The 19,613-nt window shown below is 30.8% G+C and overlaps 1 protein-coding gene across 1 annotated transcript in view; it reads left to right on the forward strand.

Moving 5' to 3' along the window:
- The first annotated feature begins 9,977 nt into the window (after positions 1-9,977).
- The window catches only part of RhoGEF64C (Rho guanine nucleotide exchange factor at 64C), a 319,583-nt gene continuing 309,947 nt past the window's right edge, over positions 9,978-19,613 (forward strand). Inside the window, exon 1 of the mRNA XM_088230971.1 lies at positions 9,978-10,814. The gene's annotated coding sequence lies outside the window, so the exon portion shown is untranslated. The remainder of the gene's footprint in view (positions 10,815-19,613) is intronic.

The following is a 19,613-nucleotide window of genomic DNA, read 5'->3' on the forward strand; positions in this document are numbered from 1 at the left end:
TGCGCTTACAGTTGGCAACCATGTAATATCGTCTATCGTTAAACGTTATCAGATAGAAAACCGTTTAAATTATTCCGCTAATTGCAATTAAGGCAGGTTCGTACAAGTCGTTACAGAAAAAATAATGAAATATAAATACAAAATTGATAAAATGGATTTATGTTGGCAGTATTTTAGTTGACTTGAAATATTTAATATGATGTCTTCTGTATTACATTTTTCATGATTTGAATATCATAGAATATCTGAAAGGTATCAATGATACCTACAATAATGCCAGTAATATAATACCCAAGGTAGAACTATGCGAACAATAACATTAAAAATAAAATAACTATATTTTAGTATGTCCAAATATTTGTAGGGATGGACTGAATTACAAGGAGATGAAAGAGTTGAAGAAATATGGGTATTCAAACAAAGGCAGTATGGTAAATATGAGATAGTTTATCAGTGTATTGTTATTACCCAAACAAGCACATTAGCTTGCCATTGGCAGGTCATGAGCCCTGTAAAGGAGTAGTATTAAAAATTTAATTTGTGTTTTCTTATTTTTGTTTCATTTTTTTAAATTTTATTTTATTAAATTTTATTCTATTTTATGTACTTAGAAAAGCAGAAAAAAACATAATTGTAAATGGAAATGTAAATGTTATGTATGAAGCAACTTACAAAATGTATTAGAATAATACATACGGCCTCTGTTTTATTGATTTTTTAAAGTTATATTGTCAGAATTAAGCCCTTTTCTCTTGGTTTCTTTTTTAACCTGTTTTTTTTTGGTATTGTTTTTAAATAAATCAGTTTTCAGGATTTTTTTGTCTATTTAAATATTCAGACTCGGTTTTTGAATCCGTTTATTAACGTATTTCTTTTTATCATAAAAGGGTTACCACAAACCAAACACGTGATTTGTGGGTATCTTTTTTACAGTATCTGCATGATCAATAAACTCGTAAATTTCTAAGCCTGTCGATTTCGTAAAAAATCAAGTTTTTTAACGACTATCGTGTCGTGCTCGTCTTCACACAAATGATTTCAGATGTATATTTAAATTACATCTTCTATTTTTTCACACCAGATTCTGTTTTTAGCTAGAAATAAAACTCCTTTACAAACCTTCATGTAATTGACATGTTACAAAACAACATTACAAGCAATATGAAAGTAAATGCATTATTTAAAATTATCTGATAGCAAACAGTGGCCAATTTCATTAGGTATTAATTTAATTTGAAGCTACGTTTAAAAGAAAAAGAACTTAGTACGAACTTTAATTTCTTAGGTTTTCATAGCCGTTCAGAAGAACAATGAGTTTTACTGGGTTATTATGCCGTGTGTCGTACGCTCTCTTTTCTGACGTTTCAGATCGCATAACAGTATCCATTATCACGGTTGACGTTATTTGTGTAGATAAAGTTATATACATAGGATTTGTACTTTGTACTGTGTCGTAATCGTTGCTATGAATATATGCAGCTTGTTGATCTGGAATTTGTATCATTTTACAGTCTGCGCTGATTTATTTTTATTTTATCTGATTTTTTAATTACTGGGAACCAAGATGATAAAAATCGTATCAATTCATCTCTGTTTATATTGTACGGATATTTGTAAAATATACAAACTTATGTAGGGTCTTTTGCATGAATTAATTTTGTGTCGGTTTGTCTGATAAGTTGATTAAATTGGTGTTTATTAATTACATTCTACAATAAAGTATGAAATCAATACAACATGAGAATAATAGTGTACCTATTTGTAAAAGTTGTAATGTTGAATTAATTATAAAATACTAAATAGGTTGACAATGTGATACTGAAGGGCGGGACAAATTAGTGAAATGAAACCAATTTAGTTCTAATCACCAAGTAGTAAATTTAGTTACAATAATTTATTAAATACTTTTTTTATACCTCGAAAATAAAACATGATAATAAAGTTCAGACGGTCATTGCGAAAAAAAAAAGATTTATATGTTCAATTAGGAAAACGGCCTACTAAATGAATATTACCACAAGAATAAAAACTTTTTTTTACAAATTAAAAATTCATTTGCTGTCACAGATTTTCAATAGATTTTCGATGAAGATGTTAAATTTCAAAGTTTTCCAAGAACGAATCACATACTTTTGAAGTTTGTTTTAAAGTATCCATATACTCAAATCACTGCGATACCATCGAATTAAGAATAGTCCAGAAACCGCATACGGGCATCAAACAGAAGGCGACTAAACTACTCATAAATTAGTAGGTTTACGTTTTGACCCATTAGTTTCTTTGTAGACGTCGTTCAATACGCAACTCCTGATTTGAATTCAACTATGCTGTGTTGTGTCCTTTTAAAGTGTAAAAATACTGCTAGGATCTTAAAGAAACAGGATGCAATCACATTTCACGTGTAATTGGCAAATGAATGTGTATGTAACAAATGCATCTCTTAAAAATTGAATCATTTTTCCATCTGTCAGATTGTCGAAGAAACAAAATAAACATTTCGTTAGTGTTGCCAGGGTAGTATTTTTTTACCCTACTTTGCTCATCTAATGAGAGAACCAATAAAAATTGGACCTCGGATTAAACAACTCTGTGGTGGGAATTTGGTCGACATTATCTTTAAAACATCAAATATTATTTGACATGACAAAAAAATATCGGTTTTATGTCAAATAAAATTTGTTTTATTGTTCAAGTTCAAAGTTTATCATTTAAATTACTCTAATTAAATGACCCTTTACTTATCCACTCTGTTGTGTCAATCAATATTGCCACATGTACAATAAAATTTTAGATAAATTAACTCATTGCTTTATTTTTTACCTTACATTTGTGTTATAATTATATTTTTTCCCATCGTGCAACATTACACGGCGGCATCACAAATGCGCGCGGTGAAATTGAGGCATAGTGGGGGAATTATTGGACACAGTCCAATGTATTCGAATATAATTCTACGCTCCTTCTGGACTATTCTTAATTCTATGTGTAATACATTCATTTATTTAGTTTCGTTAGTGCATTGTCAGTAGAAAGATTACAAAATCTGCATCAGAAACGGAATTATATTATTTTAATGAGATATCAATTTTCACTTGTACCCCGTGGGAAAGTGGTTTACCGTTCTTTGAGATCATCTGTGAACAGTTAAACTAAACTGTTTCCGTTTCAAATATCATGGTTGTTTAAAGATCGATCTGTTGGCCATTTTTCATTTAACTGTTCAGCGAACACGATTGTGCGTTGCTAATAAATAATGAAAAATCATCTGCAGTCTTGTACGGGTCACTGACTTTCTGGCTTTGTGAAAACCTTACTTTCTGATGCAAGAGATAGCTGTCAAGTTTCGAGTTACCGTTTTCATTTGTTTTATAAATAAAAAAAATAAAAAAAAACATTTATGAGATTCGATGATTTTTTCGCTTGTTTTTTATTTGTCTATGTCCCAACGCAGCTCAGGACGAAAGTTTATTGGAGTTTTACTTTATAAATGTTTAAATTGCAATAACTTAATTTATGTGTTTGGTTTTGCCAGAGTCAAATTAAGTGTTGAGTTACATAAGTATCACATTAACGAATAAGTACTTTTACAAATAAACTATGTTTTAAAAGAGTAAATTAAAAAAGGTTTTTAAATAAATTTGAACAATCTTGTGATTTGGATAAGAAACAAGCGTAAACATTTGAGTATGAAAAGGAATCTTTAGTTTGATCTTACATTCAAGGAATTTGTATTTATCTACTGTGAGTGGAAATTGGAAGAAAACATTGTTTGGTTCACCGATGTTCGGACCACGTTCACTAGCAAACAATGGGCATCAAAAAGAGTTAAAACAAAGGTAATGTGATAATTATGACAGAAGGTTTGTGTGTGAAAAAAAAACGTAAATTCATTTGGAAACAATGTTTTTCCCGAGTCCGGATGAAATGTAAACATACATTATGTGTTAAGTAGATCCAGAATCCCGGCATGTGATTTCGACGACTCGATGGCTACTCTCATGTAAAAGTCTTTAAAAGGAAATCGGGAGGAGACTAGTTCGCCTCGTGGGATATAAGTAAGTGCGTTTGACTATCACGCCTTAGATTCACTCACGATTAAATTTTTGCAAGATCAACGTAAAGTATGGATTGAATACGTGACATTTCACAGCCAAATTACATAGTCCCTGGTATGGGGCCTAAGGTTCAGGACTGATTATCTTGCTTTAATGTTTATTATAAGTAATCGCTGATGCTATGGTTCGTTGGGTGCGGATAAGCGAATGATTATTATAGAAAAAATAACAGAAAACAAACCGTACAAACACAGACAAAAATGAAACATTTGTTGGGCTTAGTGAACATTTATGACCGTCAACGAATGCAAATTACAAAATATATTCATACTACAAAATGTATCACGGAGATTAAAATCATAAAATTTTAAAAATAAGGAAATACAGGATAAGAAAATTTCCAAAACATTATTAATTCAGTCAACGGCAGGTCACAAGCCCTGTAAATGACTACACTCGTACAATATTTCCTTATTAAAGTGTTTCTTTATGATTCTCTAAATATCTAAGAATTAATAGTTTTTTTAACAAAACATAATCTTTCGGTAATACTCCTAACCGATTATTTGTTATTTTTTAATCTATTCTCATGCTTCTGCTTCTTCTTTTGCCTTCATCTCCCCACTGCTGGATATAGGCCTCTTCCATATCCTTCCATCGTTCTCTGATTTTAGCCTTTTTTTAGTAATTTCTTTTCCCTCACAGGGGTTATATCGTCGGCCCATCTTTTTTGAGGTCTTCCACCCCGTCTTTTATTCTCCCATTCTCATGCTACCCACCCTTAAATCAAGAAAGAAGATTTAAACTCTTTTCCGAAATTGCCACATCATTCTGAAATCGTCATTCGTTAAGTCAAGTGTAAATCGTAAATATATTTTAAACTAACGAACTATTGCAAACAGCAAAAAGTTTGTTTGCAATAGTTCGTTACCCTAAATAGTGTACCATCGCAAAATAAAATTGCGGCGCATCTTATTCAAGGAAGGTTCATTCTCATATCTCTATCCTTTCTTTAAATTCTTTTAAACTCACATTAAACTGAATCAATATTCGTTTTTACAACAAAGTCTTAGTCTAATTAAAAAGACCGTTACAAGCGCGTAGTCGGCATTTCAATTGGTGGGCAATCGCTTTCCTTGAATTCATTTTCAAATGTAACATTGTCGTGATCAGATGTGACGCTACACATAAAATGATGACGTGTATGATGAGAAAATACTTAAAGTTACACTACAACTGAGAAAAATAGAACAGATAATATGTAGTGTTTCATTCATAAATAAAATAAAATTTATTGATAATAGGTTTTTTTTTAATTACACGTCATTTTTTTTTAAGTACTTACATTAATTTTGACGCTGACAACCAGTAGAACAGTTATGGTAAATAATTACATGAAAACATATGTGGATATATCTTATAGCTTTTATCACGCGAATATTTGGATGTGTATCATGATTTAATATCACTTTTTTTTTAAAATTGTTGAGTGCTACGCAATAATTGTGAAATGTAAGATGCAGCTAGTAAAAAAATAAAGAGTTATATCATCATCGTTCCCTTTCCGCACCTTCTGGTGCTTAGGGTACTCTGCATTGGTACACCAAACTTGATCATTTTTGTAACATGATGGTAAGATGATCAGTCCTACACTTTGGGTGCCAGTCCAGGGACCATAAAATATTCTTGTGTAAAGTGTGTAGTTTTTAAATATTTTCATGTCAACCATCCAATCCAGCCCGAGAATCCAGCCCGAGACCTCTTGCATAGTAAGTAAACGCACTGATCATTTTTCACATTTTTTAACTAACTAAACAATTAAATGTAACTGAACTCTTTAAATTAGAATCCTTATGATGTAATTGTAGACGAAGAATTAAAGCTTGAAAAAAACTTTACTAAACATGAACACAATACGAGAATATCAGAAAAATGTCATATACAACCTTCTAAAACGAGAAAAGGACAATCGAGACTAATAAACCGTGGACTGAAATTATACAATAATCTACCAGACAAAACTAAACAAAAGACTCACACAGCCTTTACAAAAGATGTTGAAAATATTATTATTAACAGTAGAATGTGAATTTTAAAAGTAAAAATATTTTGTTAAATGTATGTAACCCGTAAGGTTTTAATCAATGAAAAATTTTAATTTAAAAAAAAGAACACACCACGAGGCCGGCCTAGTAACGTATATATTAACTGTATTTTAAGCCGTAGAATATACTCCGGGTTTTGTTAAAATTAAATGTTTATGCACTCGTGATAAACATTTATCTTTTGTTCCATTTTTATATAAATTCTGGTACGTACATCTTAAAATTCAAATACCAAACATCTACCAGTGCTTATCTTGATAAAGGTTGGTATCTACTAAAAAGGTTAAGTGATTGTAAACAGCTATTAAGTTTAGGTTTTGTAGTTGCATTATAATATGTATATTTGCAGGAACTAGATACTACGCCATATTAAAATACACGTGTGATCACGTGCATTGCATACATTATGGAGTCAGACTAAGAAGCAGCAGTTTGAGATAAAATGGTGTATGCTTTAGATAGTCATCCAACTTTAAGATTTGACTTAACAAACCTTTACAATGTTTACCAAGATAGTAGTCTAAGTTGTAGGATTTTAATATCAACGCATTTTTTAATAAAATTTAAAAATTACTTTGTTTTTTACCACTTATTTTTTTCTTCTATCGACCGGTTTCAAAGCTACACAACCTTCTTTTCCAAGGTATACTAAACTAATGAATCACATCCTATTTCATTATATCAGTTTGTGTGTATGGAAGTAATATATCAAGTAATTTTATCTTGTAATGTGAGATGGATTCGTTCAAAACTAGACAGGAGTAGACTAAAGGAAATATGGTTTATTTGGTTATTTATATTTTTTAATCATTCTGAATCGCTTTTTTAATATCTAAGAATATCTAAGTGGTCGAATTTTAATATTTCATTTTCAACACGGAGATCTTTTAATCCAGCGTGCTTATTAAAATTACGATTATTTTCTTTCTGATAGTTAGCAAATTCAAAACAAAAAAGAATATTTAGGCTCATTTACTGATAGTTAGCGAATTCAGAAAGAAATATTATATTAAGGCTCATTTACTGTAATATTAGTATATTTTAGTTTTTCTAATGTTATTTATAAAAATAACCTATAAGTAAAGTATACCTTGGAAAAGAAGCTTGTGTATCTTTGAACCGGTGGGTAGAAAAAAATAATAAGTGGTAAAAAACAAAGTGGGTTTATTTATTTTATTATTATGAATAACAACAAAGTTAGTGCTTCAAATGAAAAAAATCATTCGAAAAAAACGGTCATTTTTTGAGTGTTGCCAGGGTAATTTTGTACGCTACTTTGCTCACCTAATGAGAGAACTAATGAAAATCGGACCTTTTGGATTAAACAACGTCGTGGTGGACATTTGATCGACATTATCTTTAAAACATCAAATATAATTTAACATGACATAAAAATATCCGTTTTATGGAAAATGAAATTTGTTTTATTTTTCAAGGTCAAAGTACATTATTTAAATTACTCTAATTAAATGACCCTTTACTTATCTACTCTGTTGTGTTAATCAATGTGTCCGCGTGTACAATAAAATTTTAGAAAAATTAAAAAATTGATTTAAAAAAAATAAAAAATTACCTTACATTTATTTATTTATTCATATTTTTCACTTGCAAACTATAATTAATAATAAAAATAATGTGACCTCACTGGGGTTTCCCGTGCCGAGGACAATTAACAATTTAGTTTTTTAAATTACATTTGAGAATAAACAAAGAAGAATAACTTAAAAAACAAACATAATTAACAAATATTCAGACAGTTTGAAGAACAAGGTATGTTATGTTATATTATTTATATTACAAAACACACAATGAAAATAACAAAAACTTAACATAAGCTATACACTTGTGGAGCAGTTGATTCAATATTGGTATGGGCGAATGAGACAATCCATTTTACTTCTACCTAGCTCCACTATCCATTTTTTTATAACCTTTTTAAACATTTTCTCGTTAATTTGTGTTACGATTATATTTTTCACTATCTGGCAACAAAACGCGGCGACTTCACACATGCGCGCGGCAAAAGTGGGGCAAAGCGCGGTTTTTTTGGGCGCAGTCCGATTTATTCAATATGATTCTACGCTCCTTCTGGACTATTCTTAATTCTACGATTTATATATATATATATAAAATATATGCATTATATTTTCTTTACTAACTATGTACACTTTGTGGAAATCTGTAATTGGTTCTGAGTTTATACAATATATATGTTTGTTTACATAAATATATATGTAGAACTGTTGGTTTCCCAAATAAATAAAAAAATAATTTAAAATATATTTATATGTATTTACTGTATGATGATATAAATAAATATGTAAAGAAAGTAAGTGTAAATATAAGATTATACTAATTGCAATATGAGATAAATATATAAGAAAAAAATAGTTTTCATATAATATATTCTAGTTTGCCTAACACAAACGAAATTTATATGTTACTTGGTTCACCGATAGGCACTAAATAACACATCAACAAAGGGTTATTTAACATTCAATTGGTCAAATTCAATTGGTGAAATTAAAGTTCAACGTTAACCATACAAAATATTTCAAAAACAATTTATTGTCACACAACATTTGTTTGGTTAGTGTTTCTTGCCAAATGAAAAATATATTTATTAAGATGGTGTTTTCGTCAAAAAACAATATTGTTGTAATTCTCGGTAGATTCATAAAAATAATACTTACATTTATATTAATAATACCTAAATGGTATTCACGTGGGCGAGATCGTTTGTCGAATTATAATTTGTAAAAACACACTAAAAAATTTAACATTTTAATCTTTCAATCCAATAACACGACTTGAAGTGATAATTTCCATATAGGAAGTACAGCGAACGTAAATAATGTGATTGTGGTGTAAGCTGTAATGTCAGAGTATATCGCATTAGCATTGTGAATTCGTAATGAAATATTAAAAAAATATTTTTACGTTTGCTAAATTTGATGAAATGCTATTTCTATGTGTATTTTATCATCATTCCCTTTCCGCACTTAATGGTGCATAGAGCACAGGATAGGTACACCAATCGCGGCGTATCTTGATACATTATGTTTCATGACGGTAAGGTGATCAGTCTTACACTTTGGGTGCCAGTCCAGGGAAATATTCTAGTGAGAAAACATTATTTTAAATAAATATTTCATTTCAACCATGTCGGGAATCGAACCCGAGACCTCTTGGATGGTAGGCAAACGCGCTGACCATTACACCATGAGGCCGACATTAGGACATCTTTGAGGAGTAAAAGAAAGTTATTGAGATTAAAATCATTCGAAAAAATATGTCATGGGGGAAAAAGAACGAATGTTCTAGAAGATCAAAAAAATTCCATCAATTTTTTTGGAGTGATACAAAACTTTTCTGAAGCGGTTGTAGTATAAAGGATGAGCATTAGTAATAGCTTATAACAGCCTTGTGGTGTAATGGTCAGCGCGTTTGCCTACCATGCAAGAGGTCTCAAGTTCGATTCCCGACATGGTTGACATGAAATCTTTATTTAAAAGGGTGTTTTTACACTAAAATATTTCATCCCCTGGACTGGTACCTTAAGCGTAAGACTGATCATCTTACCTTCATGTAACAAAAATGATCAAGATACGCTGGTATTGGTGTACCAATGCAGTGCCCTATGCACCATTAGGTGCGGAAAGGGAATGATGATGATGATGAATAGCTTATAACGAATTTCATTAGCACGCTAGCGAAGTGTTGATAAAATCGTTAATTTCCATCGCTGGTCTGCGGGGGTTGAGGACCATATTGGCTGGCGACTGATTGTCACCCACCGTCGTACGTCGGCACGGACACTTCGGCAGAGGCGTGTGGTAGATTGTGCGAGTTCGCCACCACTTCTCTCGCCGTCGCCGAAGCCTTTCGCCGCACTCGGCGCGCCGTCCGCCGCCAGCCCGCCGCAGCCGCAGTCCGTCCCCAGTGCTCGAGGAAAGCTAACTCCGCGTCAGTGTCGAGCGGGAAGCGGTCATAAACCTCTGAGCACCTACTGGCGAGGAGCCTCGCAGCTGTCTCGCGTTACGGCCGGTTCCCCAGCGGACGTCGCCTTGGAAAGTAACTGTATATTTTTTCGTGCGCTCGTAACATTTTGGCGCAGCGATCGATCGTGTTACGAAACTCGAACAAATTCTGATAACAGAATATAGTGAACTTTACGAACGAACCCTTTGTTTTGTTGTGCCTTTCAACTAAATGCTGAGTTAAATTATGCAAATTAGCGCTGCTAAAGTTGTCCGATCCGCGTGATAGTAAACACCGTTACGCTACACTAGAACATACTACTCGTTTCGCGATGCTCAGTGAAATGTACATAAATTGGTGCGATTTCTCCTGAAATCCCTAAAGAATAATAAATCCTTGTGTTTTGTGTAACATTATGTGACACGAATAGTGGTTGTGATTGATTTCCAATCGTGAGCGTAAAGAAGAGAAATCTTTAATGTGACATACAAACTTAATAGAAGTACTCGAAGCGCATAATAATCATATTTGTGCGTTTGTCAGACTGTGAAATACCGTGATATAAACTATCATAGTTGGACTGTGAAGTGATGATTGTTTTACCTTTGTTGTGAAAAGTGGTTCTTCTCATTTCCTTACATTGGATTTACAATTGGAAACACACTGGATTCAGGTAAGAACTGTTAACCATTAATAATATCTATATATATTAAGTTAAGTTGTGCGTTTGAGACAATCTCTGAATCTCATTAGTATGTATAAAGCAACAACTGTTACCTATTCCGAGATAATGTCATTGGTCTCAAGCCGTCACGTGATCCAAGGCCTAGGAGAAGAGATGAGCAGATTGTGGGAGATTTCAACGCAGATTCTCATGTGGAATGAAACTTTTCACTTGAATCGACATGTTTTTACTAGGAGAAACTAAATTTACACATTAATTTATCAACAAAAAACTCACATGGCAATGATAATTACGTATTCATAATAGAGAATATGCATTTTTATTCACATTGAGACCCCTGAAACATTATATTATATACAAGCAGTCATACTTGCTACTCAGATAGTTACATGCTCATTCGGATGTACATAGGAAGTGCGTACTACTGACTTTGCAACAATAACCGATGAACCGGAGATTCAGTCTGTTTGTATAATATACTCATATAAAGGTCTATTTATTTTTTTACTGAATTTGTGTGCCTATGTAAGATCAAAAAACCTTAAATGAATCTCTTATTTACTACCTTTCTTCTATACTTCACTGTTATACAATAAATCTTTTATTCTTTGTACTATACATTACTTTAATTGAGTTTAACCATAACAATTAAATTTGTTTTATTTCTATTATATCGTGGGTATACAAGGAAAACCGTCTAACCGCAAAATCCAGTTTTGCGTAAATTGAATTTTAAAGTTTGCTTGTTCATTGAAAATCAAGTTTTGTTTTTTTTATTTTAAATACTTTTTGTTTAGTATTCATTAAACATATTTTATACATTACTGCTTTTATATGAAATAAAAAGCAATAGAATTTTGAGAAAAAAATAATTAAGTATTTTTATTTTATTTTATTTATTTTAATAGTATAATTATACATTCTTACAATTTAAAAAAAAAATCACTTGTTATATTTTTTACTAAAACTAAAATCCCACCAAGCCACTTTTTGTAGCTTGTTGGTGAAGTATGATAAGAAAAATAAAATCAGCATTTAGCTGATTTTCCTTGTGAAGAAATTTGTGCTGGTTGAGTTAGCTGGGGACATTGTCTAACTGAATTTGAGTTGTATCAAATTTAACACTGTGTTTATAGTCAGATAAAGCTTTTATCACATTAGCGGAAGTGGAAAGACTCTTTTACCAATGATTGAATTCTTCGGGAATGACTCCCGTTTTGCATAACTTTAACAAGTTTTTTTAAACACAGTTTTCGTTGTTGTATGGTTTCATTAAGGTAGATATTTTTACTTCAATGAAAACTAGCTAAACTCACATATTAGTTGTTTTTACTTGCAATAAAAACTTTGGATATGATATTGTTTTAGTAACGAAAACCAGACAAAGACACTTAACCGTTTTTCCTTGTATATTCATAATTAAAAACATAAACTTCAATTGAAAAATAATCACTTAAAATCATTTAAGTGATTTTCTTTGTAAAGATTTGAGAAGAAATGCTATATATACGTTTTTACTTCCTCTACAATTGTCTGAAACTTAGTTTATAGCGGTAATACAATTTAACCGATTATACCTATAGATAGAGGATAAAAATTTAAAGTTAATGGTATTCATAACTCAAATATGCCAAAAACGTAGTTAACCGGTTTTTCTGGTATACCCACGATATTTCACTTTATTTTTTTATAAATTTGCTACGGTTTTTAGTAATAATAATAAATAAATAATTAGATAGGTACCTACTGCCAGGTAATATTTTTATTTTACTGCCACTTTCAATAATTAAAAGAAAACGCTGTTATTTCCCGGCATTCTTTGAAATGTTGCGTAGTTAATATTTAGATATTAAAACTATCCATCGGAGCAGAACGTCATTATTATTATGGTTTTGATATTTCAAATGGAAAGAGAGATGTTAAGTAAAACATTAATCATTTCGAAATTCTGCTCCGCCGTTTTTTTTCAATCGCTGAACATTTACGTTTCCGTATCCGAAAATTTAAAAATGAATTAATGACAAACTGAAGGAATGAGGCTTAACCCGAAAAGTGTATTTTGTGAGTGTAAATATTTTATAAATCCTCTTGCAGAATGACCTTAAAGTGTAACGTATTATTATAATCTTGTTGAAATAAATACTCAAAATTAGCACACCGATTCGTCAAAACGTAACATCACTTTTCCATTAGTGAATCGAAAAAGAAGACTTTTGCGAGACATGCATTAATATCGTGCAAATACTCGTGTGTCCTTACTTGATATAAGATACACGACTTATTTTACCTTCTTGCGAATTTCAATTAGTAATATAGTGCCACCAATACTTTATCACGATCACAAAAACTTCATATAAATTATATGGAGGCTACGAACCTCCTTTCGAATTAAATGTAACAAAACCCAATCAAAACTAAACACGATTTAAATAAGTATACAAATGAATCAAATTTTAATACCTCACATAAATATTGTCTGCCATTAATTTGAAACAGGTATTTTCTAATGTAAGGGGGGAAAACTTGTATTAAAGTTTTTATACGTATTCACAGTAAAAATCCAAATTTTATTGTTTCTAAAAAAAAAAAAACCATTATGGTGTTTACTTCTGCGTTTTCTATGTACACCTAATTTTGTTGTATTTAATTCCTTTTGTAACCATTGCAATTGGATGGTGTTATGCAAAAATGTGTAAAGCCACACCAATCTCAAACTGAGATAATTGATGCTTGACATCAGACGCATTTTTAAAAAGCACAATCAATAATTAAGCCCCTGTGTTTACCGTTAAGTTCAATACTAAAAAAAGAATTAACATAACAAAAAAAGTGGCAATTTTTATTTATTTATTATTTTTAAAGTAAAAATTTAATTTGACAAAAATGTGTCATAAAAAGTTTTTAAAAAACACCTTAAAAACTAATATCTTTTTAATAAAAATAACGCAAAAATGTTTTAAATAATATTACTACCCAAAAAATATAAATATACTTATGTACGTAAATCTATAATTTTTATATATTTTTTCAAATGTAAAATTATCAATCGAATATGTTTTATTGTAATGGAAAATTTTGATCAAAATTTAAGTAAAAGCTTCATGTTCTAAACCAGACTTAAAAAAAAAAATATCGTTTGAATGAACAAAACTTATTAAAAATTCTGGCTAAAAAAGCGTCTATTTCGGGGTTAACACATTTTATACATGCAATATCGTTATAATGTAAGTCATATATTAATCTTGATTCGCAATATAACGTTAAGCAGTGTTATATTGTTTTTATTCCAGTTGCGTGGTTTTTGCTTAACACATCCGGGTGTTACAAGTACAGATTTTGTAAGTTTAAACTTATCAAACAATATTTTTAAAGAAAGAATATCACTTTTGGATCATGATTCTGACACTATGACTCATTCTTTTCCATTTAGTGGCTCGACACATTTTTGTATAACACCATCCAATTATTGAAGTAAAAAAAGTAACCAAGTATCAATGTGCATCAACGCATAAAGAATTGCATTCTTTTTTAAAGATTTGAATCGCATGGTTCATAACGTATGTGTAAAAGAAACAAAATAATATCAAAACTCAATGAAAAAATTATGTTAATTATTTAAAAATATTTCTCAATAATTTAAATAATGTCACCTTAATCATGTATGGATAAATTGCCCATTTAAATATTCTTAGATGAACAATTGTACATGTAGGTATATTCTGAAGCGAAGGACTGAACTCGCGTAGTATATAAACGTATTATTTATTAAAACTTTTTTTTACTTATTCATACAAATACACATATATTACAAAAAAATAATAATAACGCATCCTTAACTCTATTAGGCCATGAGCCCTGTGTTGAGTTGGGATACAACATACGAAATGTGGATGTACGAGTATGTACATCCACATTCATAAAAATTAAAAAAGATTACATAAATATATATTTCAGTAAACATCTAGACAGCACGCTTTATAGTATATAAATATATTCATTATCTCGCAGCAGTCTCGTGCAATGGTCTCTTCCCTTAGACAAAATCCAAACTTGTACACCTAATATTATACATATATTCTGAATGTTATTTAATATTTGTAAATAACCACTTACCGACTTTTCTGTGTCTACCGGTTTCGAGACGTACTCGTCTATTTGTCGGGACACCAATTAAGCCAACATGCCAAACCCACTATACACCTTCACCATAGTTGTTGCACAAAAATATAAAATCAACACGACATGCATTTGAATAAGCACATACACTGATTAGGACAAACACACACTAATTAGATTATAAAAAATATTTTATGTTGTTTGAGAAAAAGTTGAAAATAGGAGAGGGGATGGAAGGAGGAGCTTGAGTTAAATAGGTTTAGGTTGCGTCTAACGAAGAGACGGGAGCGTCTCGTAACTGGTATACATAGAAAAGTCGATAAGTGGTTTTATATATATTATTTCTTTGAACCCACCCTCACACCCATAGACACTCACCTACATATTCACATACCTACCAAAACCACACTCCACCCACTTAGCACGCATCCTCACACACAAAAACTATCACACATGCATTTCTACATATATTAATATCTAAAAGAACTGGATTTTTATAATTGTATTTGTGTGGAAAACTTATTTGGCTTTATTTTATGTTTTTTTATAATGTTGTGCATATTTTTTGAATTGCTGTTGTTTTTCTGAATAAACAAAATAAAAAAAATAAAAGCATATAATATTTAATTACATTTAGTGAAATGTTTGACTACAAAGTTAATGCCTTAAAAGTGAAGAATATTTAAGTATTATCTCAATATAATGCACGTGCAGATGATCATTAGTATTTTTAAATGTTGTTTGCAACCAACAACAGTGTTTTAATTTAAGTAAATAATTACTGAATATTGTTATTGTGAATATTATTTCTATTTGTAGACCATCTGCAATGAATCTTTGAAGACTCACACGAAAGCTTGAAACACGGGCTTAATTTCGCGCGCTTTGCAGGGCATCAACCATTGGAAGATCACAAAACTGGTTTCTGGAGATCTTTCTAGGTACTTCGTGTAAAATGTACGTTGCTCTTGTAGCCGTTCAATGCATCTACCGTTTATAGAGGATGCACTGACGGAACACGTTTTAAAGACGCCAGTTATACACATTTCTAAAAGGTTTGATTTATTTTAGCAATTTTTTTCAATAACGTTTAATCTAAAGACAACAGGTTCCAACATATGCTATTATTATCTAACAACATTAACTCTTGTGTGACTATCTACGATGTCACGTCGGTCTACATATAATACAGAACTTGACATCCGTTTCATTGCTGCAGAACAGTGTTTATTATGTATTTTTTAAATACATATTACAATTATTGATGTTTTTTATTGACATTTCTTGATATATATATATATATATATATATATAGTTGGATAATTTATAAAGCGCCATTTTTGTGAAAATCACCTCAAGGGCGCTGTACAATTAATAAACATCCCAGTACGTCTTGCAGCTACAGAGCGCATGGACAGTTAGAAATTTAGCCCCCATTTACACATTTTAAAAATTGACAAATAAATTTAGTGTATTACAAAATAATTATAATATGAATAGTAAAAAGGAGTAAGATTACAATACGCCTTGCTGCTACTAAGCGCGTAGACGATTGGAATTCTAGACCCTGTTTACAAAATTAAGGTATTTTAAAGTTGATATATTAAAGCTAGATAACCAATCATCGTGCAGCTACAAAGCGCACGGATGAGAGGAATTCCAGCAAAGTTAAAACAATATCAATAAATTTATAAAAAATAGAGTATAGTAGTAAATTGGTCAAGTGTTCATACCAAGAAGTAAGCAATAAAAAACTAAATAAATCAAACACTGTTTCAACTCCATGGTTAACAAAGGGAGATAGATGTCCGAAGAGAAGCTTTTGTATACAGTAGGTAGATATCGTCGCCATGTGGCCCGCTGGCTGGTAGATAGTTTCTGGAAACGCACGTGTGTAGTATATATATATACCTCCATAGGTAAAAAATTATCAAAATCATAAAACCATTTGTTACCCACTGATTTTTCGATGGGTTCGATCATTAAAAAAAAAATCAAGGCAGGTTTTTTAAACATTATTTTATTTATACTATACATATTTACAATATTTGAGTTTGTCCAAATGTTCGTAGACAAAAGACTGGATTTCACCCCCTCGGGAGTTATTAAGATTAACGAATTACAACAGGGATGGAGAATACCTTAAATAAGGGAATTTGGAAGTCTAGGCATTTACAGGGCTTATGACCTGTCATTGGCTGGTTTAAGTGGCCACTTTACACACTGTGTAACATTCACCTTTTTGCTCATGTTTGAACATCCATATTTCTTTAATTCTTCCATTTTTTGATTTTAGTGAAGTTAAAGAGCTGAAACCTTTATTGTTGTGAAGAGATTCATCTGGCTGAATTATTTCACATACTAGGCAACGCCTGAAAACAATTTTCAATTTTTAAACTTCTTCTTGGACCAGTTGGTTTTATTACAATATTTGAGTTTGTCCAAATGTTCGTAGACAAAAGACTGGACTTCACCCTCTCGGGAGTCATTAAGATTAACAAATAACAACAGAGATGGAGAATACCAGTCAGATGACAATGACAGGTCAAAAGCCCTGTAAATGCCTAGACTTCAATATTCCCTTATTTAAAGTATTCTCCATCCCTTTTGTAATTTGTTAATCTATACATATTTATTTGTTACCTTTTAACAAGTGTTTTGAAGATATTTCAGACACTAAAATATTTAGAAGGTATTTCTTCAGCTCTTTATTTCAATTGAAGATCTTTCATTTTAATGATGGTTTGTGAGAGATCGTTAAACAACCTTGGAACAACGCAATTTAATGTTCGTTCTCCGAAGTAATTTGTAATTCAAGAAACGACCAAGGAACCCTTAGTTTTTAATTAAGTGTTGTGAGTGATGTAGGTATGTCTTATTTAAAAAAATAATGAAGCTAAATTATATTTTATAATTTTTTGAATTATGTAAATAAAAGACGAATGATACTTTAATCCACAAATTTGGAATATCCAGTGACTGGTTTCATCGCTTTCGCGACATCTTCGAGATCGGTTTCTTTATTAAGGAGTTCAATGTATTTATACAAAACAGAGGTAAGGATAGATAATTCAAAATTATATGAAAGTAAATTAAATAAATTTATTTTTATCTTAAGGATCATTATCAATTTTTATTTTTTATGAAGATAAAAATAACTTTATTTAATTTACTTTCATATAATTTTGAATTATATATCCTTACCTTTGTTTTGTATAAATACATTGAACTCCTTAATAAAGATACCAATCTCGAAGATGTCGCGAAAGCGATGAAACTGGTCGCTGGATATTCCAAATTTGTGGATTATAGTATCACTTGTTTTTTATTAATATAATAAATTACAATGAACTTCCATCAAGAATTTTCACTTACAAACATACATGTTTTATGAATTATGGAAAATGGATTATTAAACAGCATATTTTATGCTTGTTAATTCTTTTTTTCATACCTGTATTTTAAAATATCTTGTCTTTTGCGTAATGTAACACTACCTTGAGTAATAACTTAATAGAGTCGCCCTTACGGAGATTTTTCAAATGATTATTGATGTCGAAGTTAGCAACAGGTTACAGCAATACAACGGCCCGTAAGTACTTGGGTTGAGAATTGAGAGCGCTAACCAAAACCGTCCATTACGGGTTTGTTTTTAAACTAAAAACAAAAACAATTTTTTAAAATGCTTTTGTTATATAAAATACACGGCTTTATAATTAAAAATTATATTCAGTCATGTTATATAATCATAATTTTTATTATAATAAAGGGCTTCTCTAGAGCATTATTACTCTGAGAACACTACATTACAGCATCATTTCTAGTGGGATTTTTAAGCACAGCATTTTAAGAGTTAACATGGCTGCTAGAACGTTATCAGATAAAAAATATTACGGTAAACTTAAACAACGTGGTTTTAATTGCATTTTTATATTGTTATACAAATTTATGGTTCATTGCTTTGAAATACAAATGAATAATGGTGTACAAATATTGATACACTATATTTTATTTATGTTCGAAGTAATACGAAGTATAAATTCTACACAACTTAATCACTAAATATTGAAAAAACAGAAATAGAAAATATTTTTTTCGAAAAAGGCTAGCAAATAAAGGATGAAAAATGCCTAACAGTGTATTAAAATATAAAGATAAGATAAATTCACGATCCACAAAGATGTAAATTAGTTGTCCACATTAAAATACCAGCCGAATAATAGCTGTACAAAAAGCCCAGCAGAGCAGAAATCTGTTACAGATGAGGTATTTTACAAAATTGGATTTTGGCAGACAGACGGTTGTTTAACGGTACAGCGAATCTTTGAACATTTCTGTTAAGAAATTTGTAGAAAATTCTGATAAAGCGACAATAATATTTGATAAGTACATCATTACAAGAATTCAATTTGAACGCCATAAATACAGGTGTGATGATGATATTTAGGTGAAATGTTTATTTTCGATGTTTACAGCCGTGACTAATTCACTTTCTCGTCTGTTAACTTTTTCAAATGGTTCCAGTTTGGAAACAATTCCCTATGTTACGGGAGTTTTCCGCTTGGCGACGCACATCACATAACTATTCTCCCGGCCGTAGGAGATGAAAGATAGGAGCTGTACTGTATAATCTTCAGTAACAGCTGGGATAGTGCTTGATCTATTAGCACA

This window comes from Micrasema longulum, unplaced genomic scaffold (genome assembly GCF_059751315.1).
Source record: "Micrasema longulum isolate JH-2025_06_02 unplaced genomic scaffold, ASM5975131v1 h1tg000835l, whole genome shotgun sequence".
Classification (NCBI taxonomy): Eukaryota; Metazoa; Arthropoda; class Insecta; order Trichoptera; family Brachycentridae; genus Micrasema; species Micrasema longulum.